Here is a 13,569-nt window from a genome sequence, read left to right on the forward strand (position 1 = left end):
CTGCCATACAGTGCCCACATAGTACAGCTCACAAATAATACTGCCATACAGTGCCCACATAGTACAGCTCACGAATAATACTGCCATACAGTGCCCACATAGTACCGCTCACAAATAATACTGCCATACAGTGCCCACATAGTACAGCTCACAAATAATGCTGCCATACAGTGCCCACATAGTACAGCTCACAAATAATGCTGCCATACAGTGCCCACATAGTACAGCTCACAAATAATGCTGCCATACAGTGCCCACATAGTACAGCTCACAAATAATATTGCCATACAGTGCCCACATAGTACAACTCACAAATAATACTGCCATACAGTGCCCACATAGTACAGCTCACAAATAATGCTGCCATACAGTGCCCACATAGTACAGGTATATAGCAAAGAGCTGATAAACCCTGCTGAATGTTATGATTTTATAAGTAAGGGAATATACTTAAGGAACAAAGATAATGGTATATATATGATTCCTGTGTCGCTTTAGTATTAATGCATGACATCCTTAGCATTCGAATTTATGAATGCGACACATTAGGAATTGTGAAAAAATATTTCTTGCTGCAGCATGGATTAGTGTTGCCATGCAATTTGTTCACCTCACTGCCACTTTGCATAAATACATATCAGGCAGTTTATGCTATATGTCCGCCATATTATATAATTGACGGGACGACGTGGGTAAGCATTACAGATGCTAGGCGTGCTAAATGCTCCTATGTCCATACTTGGAGTAATTTATGATGTGGAAACACATATCCGGGACTAGAAAGAGGTGTAGGAGTCAGTAATACAAAACTCCTTGTATTTTCATTTTGTGTCTTTTTGGTGTTCTAAGACTGGAGGACAATGGGTGGTGTGGTGAGCTCTGAGAGAGCAGGTCACTCCTGATCTTGATTTAGCGTTAGTCCTTTTATATGTTGAGCACTTGCACTTGGATCCCTCGTTAGGGGTATTTTAAAAATTGATTAATAAAGGTTACTTTTTAATTTGATTTATTGCTATCACCCACATAATACAGCCCTGCAGCACAAAAATAATACTGCCATATAGTGCTCACATAGTACAGCTCTACATCTCAAAAATAATACCGCCACACAGTGACCACGTGATACAGCCTTACAACACTCAATTCTGCCATAGTGACCACATAATAGAGCTCACAACAAATACTGCCATACAGTGCCCATATAATACATCCCTACTAGGGTTGAGCGAGTATGTTCTGTCCGAGTATGCTCGGGCCGAGCTCTGCGTGCATGATTTGCGACTGTTTGACAGCTTTATTACATGGGAGGAATGTGTAAGAAATAGACATTCCTCACATGTAATAAAACTGTCAATCAGTCGCAAATCATGCACACGGGACTGATTCAACCATATCACCGAGCAGCTGTAAATACTCGGAGCTCAGCCCGAGCATACTCGGCGAAAGGGTTAATAGAACATACTCGCTCAATACTAATCCCTACAGCTCCCAAATAATACTGCAATACAATGCCCACATATTGCTGCTTTAGAGTTCCTAAATAATAATGTAATGTGCCATACAAGCCCCAAATAATACAGTGATACAAATTCTAAATAATACTGTCATACAATGACTATATTATGCTGCCACACAGCTTGCAAATATTATTACAATTCCCAATACTATACAGCGGCCAAAAAATACTGTCATGCAGTGCCTACATAATGCTGCCATATGGCTCCCAAACACTACCACCATACAATTCCCAAATACTTCTGCTAGGCCGATTGGATTTCCCAGTCTATTCCCCTTGTCTATTGGGGGTTCAGTTCCCTGTTGGAAGGAGAGGGTCCCACAGCTGCACTAGTGCCGGGATGGCGGTAGTACAAGAAGCTTCATACATCTGACTGTGCCAATAATGTGATACTCAGAACCATCAAACATCTTTACACCCTGACAAGCGCTCCCGCTGTATTTCACACTCCGGCAGCAGGTGAGATGCTCACTAATACATGCACATGACTCCTGAGAAGAGAGGTAGGGATTAGCGGGTTTAGCACAGTTTGTAGGCAGTGTTATTTAAGGATTGCCCACGTGACTTACGCCATATGTAATGGGTGGCATCGGCTCAGTCTTATACCAACACCCCATCACAAACTACATACGGCATATAGTGGTTGTTTACACCACCATACCCAAACACGGTCTCTGAGGACTGTATGCCCCTCTGATACATATAGTGACACTATGGCGGATGAGGGGCCTGGTACAGACTTGCATTAGGACTCAGAAACATCTGAGTGAGAGCAACAAATCTGAGAAAAAAATATGGCGGAAATATGACAACGTTGAAATCACTATAGTATAATGAAGGGTAGAAAGAGGGTGAGAGGGCAGGTGTTAAGGGAAAAGGCGCCATGAGTGTAAGTTCTTGTTAAGAAATACAAGCTTCCTTAGCCTGGGCCTGTGACAGGAGACTGGGCCTCCGACATGATCTCGGGTTTCTAATGGGATCCCTGGTCTCCGACATAACACCGGGCTCTGACAGGAGACCGAACCTCTGACCGGAAACTGGGCCTGTGACGGACTACCTGGACTCTGACAGGACACTAAGCCTCTGACCGCATACCAGGCCTCTGACAGGAGACCGAGCCTCTGACCGGAGATCGGGCCTGTGACGGAATATCAGGCCTCTGACAGGAGACGGGAGCTTCTGACCGCATACGAGGCCTCTGACAGGAGACCAGGCATGTGACGGAATATCGGGCCTCCGACGGGATCTCAGGTTTCTGATAGGATCTGGGGCCTCTGACGGGATCCCTGGTCTCCGACGTGACATGGGGCCTCTGATGGGATACCAGGCCTCTGACTCAAGACCGAGCCTCTGACCGGAAACCGGGCCTGTGGCGGAATACCAAGCCTCTGACCGCATACCAGGCCTCTGACCAGAGATCGGGGCTGTGACGGAATATCAGGCTTCTGACAGGAGACCGAGCTTCTGACCGCATACCAGGCTTCTGACAGGAGACCGGGCCTGTGACGGAATACCGGGCCTCCGACAGGATCTCTGGTTTCTGATGGGATCTGGGGTCTCTGATGGGATCCCTGGGGCCTCTGACGGGATACCAGGCCTCTGACTGGAGACCGAGCTTCTGACCGGAGACTGGGCCTGTGACGGAATACCAGGCCTTTGAAGACATCTCGGGGCTCTGACGGCATCTCGGGGCTCTACCAGGATCCAAAGCCTCTGACGGCATCTCGGGGCTCTGAGGAGATCTCGGACCTCTGACGGAATCTTGGGCCTCTGGCAACATCTTGGGGCTCTGAGGGGATCTCGGGACTCGGACAGGATCTGGGGCCTCTGACGGGATCCCAGGCCTCTGACGGGACCTCGGGCCTCTGGCGGGATCTCGGACCTCTGGCGGGATCTCAGGCCTCTGATGGCATAATGGGCTTCTGACTGGATATTAGGGAACGCAGACCCTGCTGACAAACCGGTGCCATGGGGCACACAGATGTCTGCAGCCTTCAGAGCCAATAACTGTGTACATAAGATGCCACAACCCTGGGTAGGATTTATTTTAGGAAGGAAAAGAAAATCACAAGTTGTTATACACGGCTCACAAGACAGAACAGAGCAAGAAAAGCTCAGGGTGCAGAGGATGCCCCATGAATGGCGGGTCTGTGCCCCTTTCTCACAGGAAGTGGCGGGTCAGGCCCTATAAATGCCGGCCGTACACATGCACTATATAAGACATGAGTGGTTTTCTAAATCATGCAAATGATGTTTCTGTCAATGGCGCGGCAGGGGGCTGATGAGATTCTCACATCTGTCGCGGTTTTATTTATAAAGATCTTACAGTAACTTATATCACGCCCCGGGCAATGGGAACAGAGCATTACAGTCTGCAGCGTCCTCACCCCGAGCGTCAGGGGGACAGAAATTCCCAAAGCAAGCGACGGAGGCGGCTCGTTGCTACAAGACGAGCCATTAACAGCCGTGTTGTACCTGCACTATTGGGTCTGAGAAAGCCAAGGTCATCCTGGATTATACAGGGGTGACAATAGTGAGAGAGAGATATGGGATAGATATTTTATTTTAGCCCAAGTGTCACATGGGCCGATTAAAAACCAATTCTTCTTCTCCCATCATAAGGAATCGCTGCCTCTTTTTGTTTCTTTCTATATAGATAGATGATAAATATATGTATATATATATATATATATATATATATATATATATATATATATATACACATAGATCATAGATATTACACATCAGTAATAATAATATCCTCCCCCCCAGGATTAGAGGATAGATAATGACTATTCACACAGAGTTAACCCTTTCCTGTCCAGTTACCACTACGTATCGGTGATACAGATAATTCGGCGACCATTCACCCAAGGTTACGTGACCACCTCAGTCCACCCAGTACATGGACAGTGAATGTCACCATGACGCCCGGCATCGTGCTCTCCAGTATTACTCAGCTGTGCCCCCTGGCAGCTTTCCCCCCATCCTCCCTTCAGGGCACCTCTGCCCCCATCCTTCCTTCGGGGAACCTTTCCCCCCATCCTTCCTTTGGGGCACCTTCCCCACCATCCTTCCTTTGGGGTACCTCCCCCCCATCCTTCCTTCGGGGCAGCTTTCCCCCCCATCCTTCCTTCGGGGCAGCTTTCCCCCCATCCTTCCTATGGGGCACCTTCCCCACCATGCTTCCTTTGGGGTACCCCCCCATCCTTACTTCGGGGCTCCCCCCCCCATCCTTCCTTCGGGGCATCTTTCCTCCCCATCCTTCCTTTAGGGCAGCTTTCCTCCCCATCCTTGCTTCAGGCAGCTTTCCTCCCCATCCTTGCTTCAGGCAGCTTCCCCCCCCCATCTTTCCTTCGGGGCACCTTTCCCCCCATCCTTCCTTTGGGGCACCTTCCCCACCATCCTTCCTTTGGGGTACCTCCCCCCCATCCTTCCTTCGGGGCAGCTTTCCCCCCCATCCTTCCTTCGGGGCAGCTTTCCCCCCATCCTTCCTATGGGGCACCTTCCCCACCATGCTTCCTTTGGGGTACCCCCCCATCCTTACTTCGGGGCACACCCCCCATCCTTCCTTCGGGGCTCCCCCCCCCATCCTTCCTTCGGGGCATCTTTCCTCCCCATCCTTCCTTTAGGGCAGCTTTCCTCCCCATCCTTGCTTCAGGCAGCTTTCCTCCCCATCCTTGCTTCAGGCAGCTTCCCCCCCCCCATCTTTCCTTCGGGGCACCTTTCCCCCCCATCCTTCCTTTTGGGCAGCTTCTCCTCCATCCTTCCTTTTGGGGCAGCTTTCCCCCACCATCCTCCCTTCGTGGTATCTCACCCCTCACCCTCTTCCTTTCAGGGCAGCTTTCCCCCCATCCGCCATTCGGGGCAGGTTTCCCCCACCATCCTCCCTTTGTGTTATCTCACACCCCACCATCCTACTTTCAGGGCAGCCCCCCCCCCATCCTTGATTTGGGGCAGCTTTCCCCCATTATCCATTCGGGACAGCTTTTCCCCCATCCTCCATTCGGGGCAGCTCTCCCCCCATCCTCCCTTCAGGGCAGCTCTCCCCCATCCTCCCTTTGGGGTAGCTTTCCCCCCCATCTTCTCTTCGGGTCAGCTTTTCCCCCATCCTCCCTTCGTGGCAGCTTTTCCCCCCATCCTCCTTTCGAAGCAGCTCGCCCCCCACCATCCTCCATTCCTGGAGTTCGGTCAGGGTTATATTAGATTTCGGTAGCTTTACGTTCCAAGGTCATAGTGTTGTATATAGCAGAGGGGCTAATGCAGCAGGACGATGCCAGCCTCTGCACCCTGAGCCATGCCACAGGCATAATATGCGCTGCCAACTGTGCCGACCGCCTAATGCCCTTACATAGATGTACATATTTAGATGAGGGGGGAGGGGTGCAAGGACAAAATGGCACCATCATTGGCAAGGGGTTAAATCTAGGGTTAAAATGCGCAGTTGTCTTTACCTTGTGTCCAGCATGCCAGGCTGTGGCGGTGGGTGTGGGTGCCAGGGCAGTGCCTCTGTGGGAGGACGCAGGAGGGATGGGGATGCTGAGGCTCTGGGTACCAGATTGAGAGCTGCTCTTACAACAGAGCATCGGGTGAAACCACTCCGCAGTCAAATAGGGGGGAGGGCGAAGAGGAGTAAATGATACCCTCCCTCACAGCCTCTCAGCAGGCGGCAGGGCCTGCCATCTGATCTGTCCTCCACACTCACTACGGTCAGGGTGGGAGGAGGGCAGGACACCGCGGCTGTACCACCTGCAGGCAGGTGCGGGCCTCGCTGTGCCCCCCCCAGACCTCATTGAAATGCACTGTAGGAGCTGAACCTGACAAATTGTGTGTTATTATTAGTGTGACTGCTGCATGGAGGGATGAGGCGCAGCAGGCACAGAGGAGGAGGCGGAGGGCGCAGATGCCAGGAGGAGGGAGAGAGGGAGGCAAAGGGCAAAAGGTGACATCGGCCATAACCAGAGCGGTATACCTCACTGACCTGATCATCATGTGCAGAGCCCCCCATGATAGTGCGCCGGGCACAGATGCCCCCCATGATAGACACCCTTATAACAATGCAGCGACCACAGACACCCCCAAGACAATGTACAGTCACAGACACCCCCATAACAATGTACGGTCACAGACGCCCCCATAATAATGTACAGTCACAGACACCCCCTATAACAATGTACAGTCACAGACGCCCCCATAACAATGTACAGTCACAGACACCCCCAAGACAATGTACAGTCACAGACGCCCCCATAACAATGTAGAGTCACAGACGCCCCCATAACAATGTACAGTCACAGACACCCCCAAGACAATGTACAGTCACAGACGCCCCCATAACAATGTAGAGTCACAGACGCCCCCATAACAATGTACAGTCACAGACGCCCCCATAACAATGGACAGTCACAGACACCCCCATAACAATGTACAGTCACAGACACCCCCATAACAATGTACGGTCACAGACGCCCCCATAACAATGTACGGTCACAGACGCCCCCATAACAATGTACAGTCACAGACACCCCCATAACAATGTACGGTCACAGACGCCCCCATAACAATATACGGTCACAGATGCCCCATAACAATGTACAGTCACAGACGCCCCCTATAAGAATGTACGGTCACAGACGCCCCCATAACAATGTACAGTCACAGACTCCCCCTATAACAATGTACGGTCACAGACACCCCCTATAACAATGTACGGTTACAGACGCCCCCTATAACAATGTACAGTCAGACGCCCCCTATAAGAATGTACGGTCACAGACACCCCCTATAACAATGTACAGTCACAGACGCCCCCTATAACAATGTACAGTCACAGACGCCTCCATAACAATGTACAGTCACAGACGCCCCTATAACAATGTACAGTCACAGACGCCCCCTATAAGAATGTACGGTCACAGACACCCCCTATAACAATGTACAGTCACAGACTCCCCTATAACAATGTACAGTCACAGACGCCTCCATAACAATGTACAGTCACAGACGCCCCCTATAAGAATGTACGGTCACAGACGCCCCCATAACAATGTACAGTCACAGACGCCTCCATAACAATGTACAGTCACAGACGCCCCCTATAACAATGTACAGTCACAGACGCCCCCTATAACAATGTACAGTTACAGACGCCCCATAACAATGTACAGTCAGACGCCCCCTATAAGAATGTAGTCACAGACGCCCCATAACAATGTACAGTCACAGACGCCTCCATAACAATGTACAGTCACAAACGCCCCCTATAAGAATGTACGGTCACAGACGCCCCCATAACAATGTACAGTCACAGACTCCTCCATAACAATGTACAGTCACAGACGCCCCATAACAATGTACAGTCACAGACGCCTCCATAACAATGTACAGTCACAGACGCCCCCTATAAGAATGTACGGTCACAGACGCCCCTATAACAATGTACAGTCACAGACGCCTCCATAACAATGTACAGTCACAGACGCCCCCATAACAATGTACAGTTACAGACGCCCCATAACAATGTACAGTCACAGATGCCCCCATAACAATGTACAGTCACCGACGCCCCCATAACAATGTACGGTCACAGACTCCCCATAACAATGTACAGTCACAGACGCCCCATAACAATGTACAGTCACAGACGCCCCCTATAAGAATGTACGGTCACAGACGCCCCCTATAAGAATGTACGGTCACAGACGCCCCCATAACAATGTACGGTCACAGACGCCCCATAACAATGTACAGTCAGACGCCCCCTATAAGAATGTAGTCACAGACGCCCCATAACAATGTACAGTCACAGACGCCTCCATAACAATGTACAGTCACAAACGCCCCCTATAAGAATGTACGGTCACAGACGCCCCCATAACAATGTACAGTCACAGACGCCTCCATAACAATGTACAGTCACAGACGCCCCATAACAATGTACAGTCACAGACGCCTCCATAACAATGTACAGTCACAGACGCCTCCTATAAGAATGTACGGTCACAGACGCTTTCCCTCTCCAGGCTCTGACTCTCAGACTCTGTCTGCTCTGCTTGTTCTGCAGGCTCTCTCTCTGTCTCTGTCTGACCTAATCCCACCCCAGACCCAGTTTATAAGGGCAGATTCCTCCCTCCCAGGTCTGGGCGGGCAGTGTTGCATGCTTAGGGCTCCTGACCAGAGAAACCTCCCACTTGCTCTCAGACATAATATTTCTATTACTGTGGCAACCAGACCCCTGGGGTGCCACATTCCCCCCTAGTAAATTTTAGTACTCCGGGACTAAACACATTTTTAAAGAAACATAAATAGAAGGGTATAAACGATAATACAATAACATATTTACAACAAGCTTTAGTTCTTTAAAGGTCACGGCGTGTCCGCAACCGGGTGTCCATATCACCCAAGGTGAAGCTTTAAGCGAAGTAGGGGACCTGTCCAAAGCAAGCCCCTTGCTTTGGCCCTGGGCGTGGCTGCAAGGCTGAAGCTAGCTACTTTGGACCGCAAGGAGGCCACGCCAGACAGGTTTTCTCTTCCGTGGCCGTCTTCGCAAGAGGCACAATGTGCAACTATCTACAAAACTGTTCCGGTTATCCAGCGTCCATAACCTGTTAGTCCATAAAAATCTGCAGGGTAACTGAGAAACATAATTAATAACAGGCAACAACAAAAACCATAAACATTTTCAAGAAACAGGTAAATTTACAGTGCATTGTTTTATATTTTCCAACGAGCGGGCATCTGACCTTTAGTGACTCTAGTGGACCTACGGAGCTCACTAACTGGTCCTGCACTACAGGGTGTAGGAGGTGTTATGGGTAAGCTGGGCAGCTGTCTGCGCACTCTTTGGCTCACTAGGGGCACGGCAGGCTCACTACTAGCAGAGGGTTGATCCTCCTGCGCTGCTGGTGTGGACTCTTCTGCCTCCTGGGCCGGCTGCTCTTCCAGCTCTACCTGGTCTTCTGTGGGCACTTGAGGGGCTGGCTGGAGAAAGGTGAGGACGGGCACCACGATAGCGTTGTTTACTTGTGTCCAGGACCGGGGAAAGTCTCCGAGTACGGTGCTGATCATTTCCTCCTTTTCCTCTATGGGTTGAGGGTCTTCCTGATCTTCATCCGTGCTTTGCAACTTCTCTTGGCACTTTTTCAGGTGGTCTCTGGAGACAGTGGCTGTGGTCTCTCCTCCATCCTTGCTGATGACGTACACCTTTGGATTATTGTGGCTTGAGGGCAGTACGGTGTACGGGTCCTTTTCCCACTGGTCGTCCAACTTATGGAGCCGCCTTTTTCTTTTCAAGACCTGCTCTCCAGGTACCAGGGGAACAGCGGGAGCATGTTGGTTATAAGTCCTCTCCTGCCTTTCTCTTGATTGACAGAGACTTCGCTCGACGCTCTCCTGTACTTTCCGGTACTGCTGCTGCCGTTCTGTATCCCAGTCTGCCTCTGGCGAGGTGTCCTCGGGTATCAGGACTCCCATATCCAGGTCAACAGGCAGCTTACCAGGTCTTGCTCGCATTAGGTAAGCCGGGGTACAGTTGGTGGAACCTACCGGGATGTGGTTGTACAGGTCCACCAGATCGGGCAGTTTCTCAGGCCACAGACTGCGTTCTTCCAGGGGCAATGTTTTTAGCAGATCTATCACCACCTGGTTCATCTTCTCGCAGAGTCCATTGGTTTGGGGGTGATAGGGCGTTGTTCTTATCTTCTTGCAGCCATACAGGCTGCAGAACTCCTGGAAGACCTCCGCTTCGAAGGCTGGTCCTTGGTCCGTCAGCACTTGGTCCGGGTACCCGTGTGGGCGGCAGAAGTGCAGCTGGAAGGCTCTGGCTGCTGTCTGAGCCGTCAGGTCTTTGACAGGGACCACCACCAGGAACCGGGAGTAGTGATCCACGATGGTTAGGGCGTAGACATACCCGCTTCTGCTTGGAGCCAGTTTAACATGGTCCAGAGCGACCAGTTCCAGCGGCTGCCTGGTGATGATGGGCTGCAGGGGAGTCCTCTGGCTGGCACGGTCCCTTCTTCTTAGATTGCACAGGCCACAGTCTCTACACCACCTCTCAATGGCTCCTCTCATGCCTATCCAGTAGAACCATTCACGCAGCAGGAACTCCAGCTTCTTCCATCCGAAGTGCCCTGCCCCATTGTAGTAGGCCTCCAGCACAATAGCTGAGTCCCGTCTCGGTACCACAACCTGCCAGATCAGTTCATGTGTCCGGGAATTAACCATTCTGCGGCATAACTTCTCCTTGTAGAGGAACAGTCTGCTCTTCTCCGTCCACAGTTGCTTGGTCTCTTCCGGAGCTTCTGGATCCAGGCGGGCATCAGCCTGGGTCAGCATCTCCTTCACCAGACGGACTGCGGGGTCACTGTCTTGCGTCTCCGCCCAGTTGTAGTGGGGTAAGGGGTTGAACGTAGCGGATCGCTGGCCCCTCACACGGTGGGAATACTGGGTAATCCCATGACGGTGAAACGCAGGGAGTTCGATCTCTTCCAATTCTTCTGGATCCTCCCCTTCGTCCGGTAGGTTTGGCATCCTGGACAGGGCGTCCGCGTTGGTATTGGAGCGCCCTGCCCGGTATTTGATTGTGAACTCATAATTGGACAGGCGAGCCATCCATCTCTGCTCCAGGGCACCCAGTCTTGCAGTGTCCAGGTGTGTCAACGGGTTGTTGTCCGTGTACACGGTGAACCTGGAAGAGGCAAGGTAATGCTTGAAACGTTCGGTTACTGCCCACACCACTGCCAGGAACTCTAGCTTGAACGAGCTGTAATTCTCAGGGTTTCTTTCCGTGGGTCGCAGTTTTCGGCTGGCGTAAGCAATTACCCGTTCTCTCCCCTGCTGGATCTGGGACAGTACGGCCCCTAGCCCGATGTTGCTTTCGTCCGTGTGGAGGATAAAGGGCTGGCTGTAATCAGGGTACGCCAGGATTTCATCCCCCGTGAGGGCCATCTTCAGCTGGCGGAAGGACTCCTCTTCCAGCTTTTCCCATTTGAAGGGTGGCTTCTGGTTTTTGGCCTTCCTGGACTGGCCTATCAGGAGGTCCTGCATAGGAGCTGCCTTCATGATAAAACCGGGAATGAATCTTCGGTAGTAGCCTACCAACCCGAGGAACTGCCGCACTTCCTTTATGCTGGATGGTCTTGGCCAGTCCTTAATCACGGTGATCTTGTCAGGGTCGGGGGCTACTCCGTCAGCACTCACCACGTGTCCCAGGTACTGTACCTTTGGCTTCAGTAGATGACACTTTGAGGGTTTTACCTTTAGGCCATAGTTTGCCAGGGCTTCAAACACTTCTGACAGGTGTTCCAGATGGTCCTCATAGGTCTTGGAATAGACGATGACATCGTCCAGGTATAGTAGGACCGTCTCGAAGTTCCGGTGTCCCAGACAGCATTCCATCAACCTTTGGAAGGTTCCTGGTGCGTTGCAGAGCCCGAACGGCATACAGTTAAATTCACTGAGTCCCATCGGGGTGGTGAATGCGGTCTTCTCCCGGTCCGCCTCTGCTACAGGAACCTGCCAGTACCCGCTAGTGAGATCCAAAGTAGAGAAGAAGTTAGCAGATTTTAATGCAGCTAAGGACTCTTCTATCCTTGGTAACGGGTACGCATCTTTGTGTGTGATACGGTTGACCTTCCTGTAGTCTACACACATTCTCATGGTGTTGTCTTTCTTTTTCACTAAGACTAGTGGAGCTGCCCAGGGGCTACAGCTGTCCCTAGTGGAGCTGCCCAGGGGCTACAGCTGTCCCTGATTACCCCAGCCTCCTTCATGTCTTTTAACATCCCCTTGGCGTGTTGATAGTGTGCAGGGGGTACGGGTCGGTATCTCTCCTTTATGGGAGGATGTTCTCCCGTGGGGATGTGATGTTCTACCCCCTTTACTCGCCCGAAGTCTAGCGGGTGTTTACTAAACACTCTCTCGTACTCTTGAACCACCTGATAGACTCCCTGTTTTTGGTGTGAGGGAGTGGAGTCAGTACCCAAATGCAGTTGCTGACACCAGTCCTCCATTGGTTTCTTAGAGCCGTTACCTTCCTCTGGTTGAGATGGAGGCAAGGGTTCCACGGCCTGTACAGAATTCTGGTTTATGGTGAACAATTTGGCTAGCGTGGCATACCGGGGCAGGTATACTTCTCTCTCCCCGATATTTATGATGCGGACGGGCACCCTCCCATGACGTACATCGACCACCCCCCGTGCTGTCAAAATGGTGGGCCTACTGTCTGAGTAGACGGGTTCTACCATTGCTTGGTAGTCTCTACCTCTCAGACCAATAGCTGCCCGGCACCAAATCATCATCTCACTTTTTGGGGGCATGGCAATAGGGAACGGGTCACACATTCTCACGCTACCTATCTCACCACCAGATAGTTCCACTTGTTGCCGCTTCATCAGTGCCCGGATCTCTTTTTGGAGCACACGTTGCTGGCTGGAACTGGCGTTCTTGGCAACCTGCTGCAAAATAAGAATCACCTCTGCAAGACAGTTTTCAATTACGTTAGTACCTAGGGTTATTTTTGGGTGACTCTTGCGACGGTCAATGTCCACAATGATCAGTCCTTGTGCCGGCAGTTCAACTTTACTGACCTTGATGGTCACTTCTTTAAATCCTATCTGTGGCACGGGCTGACCATTGCTGGCGATAATGCTCAGGTCGTCATCTGGGTAGCGGGTTATGTCCGAGTCATTCCAGTACCGCTTGAAGAGCACGTACGGGATGGTGGTGACCTGTGACCCGGTGTCCAGTAGGGCTCTCATAGGAATGCTGTCCAGTACCACAGGCAAGACCGGACGTCCCCCTACGTACTTGTCATGCCAGTTCGATGGGCCTGATGATCTTAGGCCTGGGGGTTGGCCCTCTACCCCAGGTTGTGCCCGTTTAAATGACAGTACCTTGCCATATGTCCGGGTTGATTGCAGCGGCGGCAGATGGGTCGTCCGTCCTCGTTGTATCTGTCGCTGGGTCTTCCTCTGGCCGGTGGGGTCCTCCTCAGTCGGCGGCACGGGACGTCCTCCGGTCCGGATGCCAGCAGGATCTTTCCTTGAGAAGAGACC

General features: G+C 51.4%; 1 protein-coding gene across 1 annotated transcript in view; it reads right to left on the minus strand.

The window, feature by feature from the left end:
- SV2A (synaptic vesicle glycoprotein 2A) overlaps window positions 1–6,150 on the minus strand; it is a 197,602-nt gene extending 191,452 nt beyond the window's left edge. The window contains exon 1 of the mRNA XM_073639416.1: window positions 5,971–6,150. The gene's annotated coding sequence lies outside the window, so the exon portion shown is untranslated. The remainder of the gene's footprint in view (window positions 1–5,970) is intronic.
- Window positions 6,151–13,569: the final 7,419 nt, after the last annotated feature.

Source organism: Phyllobates terribilis, unplaced genomic scaffold (genome assembly GCF_046119375.1).
Source record: "Phyllobates terribilis strain yellow unplaced genomic scaffold, ASM4611937v1 Scaffold_7__3_contigs__length_470593459, whole genome shotgun sequence".
Lineage (NCBI taxonomy): Eukaryota > Metazoa > Chordata > Amphibia > Anura > Dendrobatidae > Phyllobates > Phyllobates terribilis.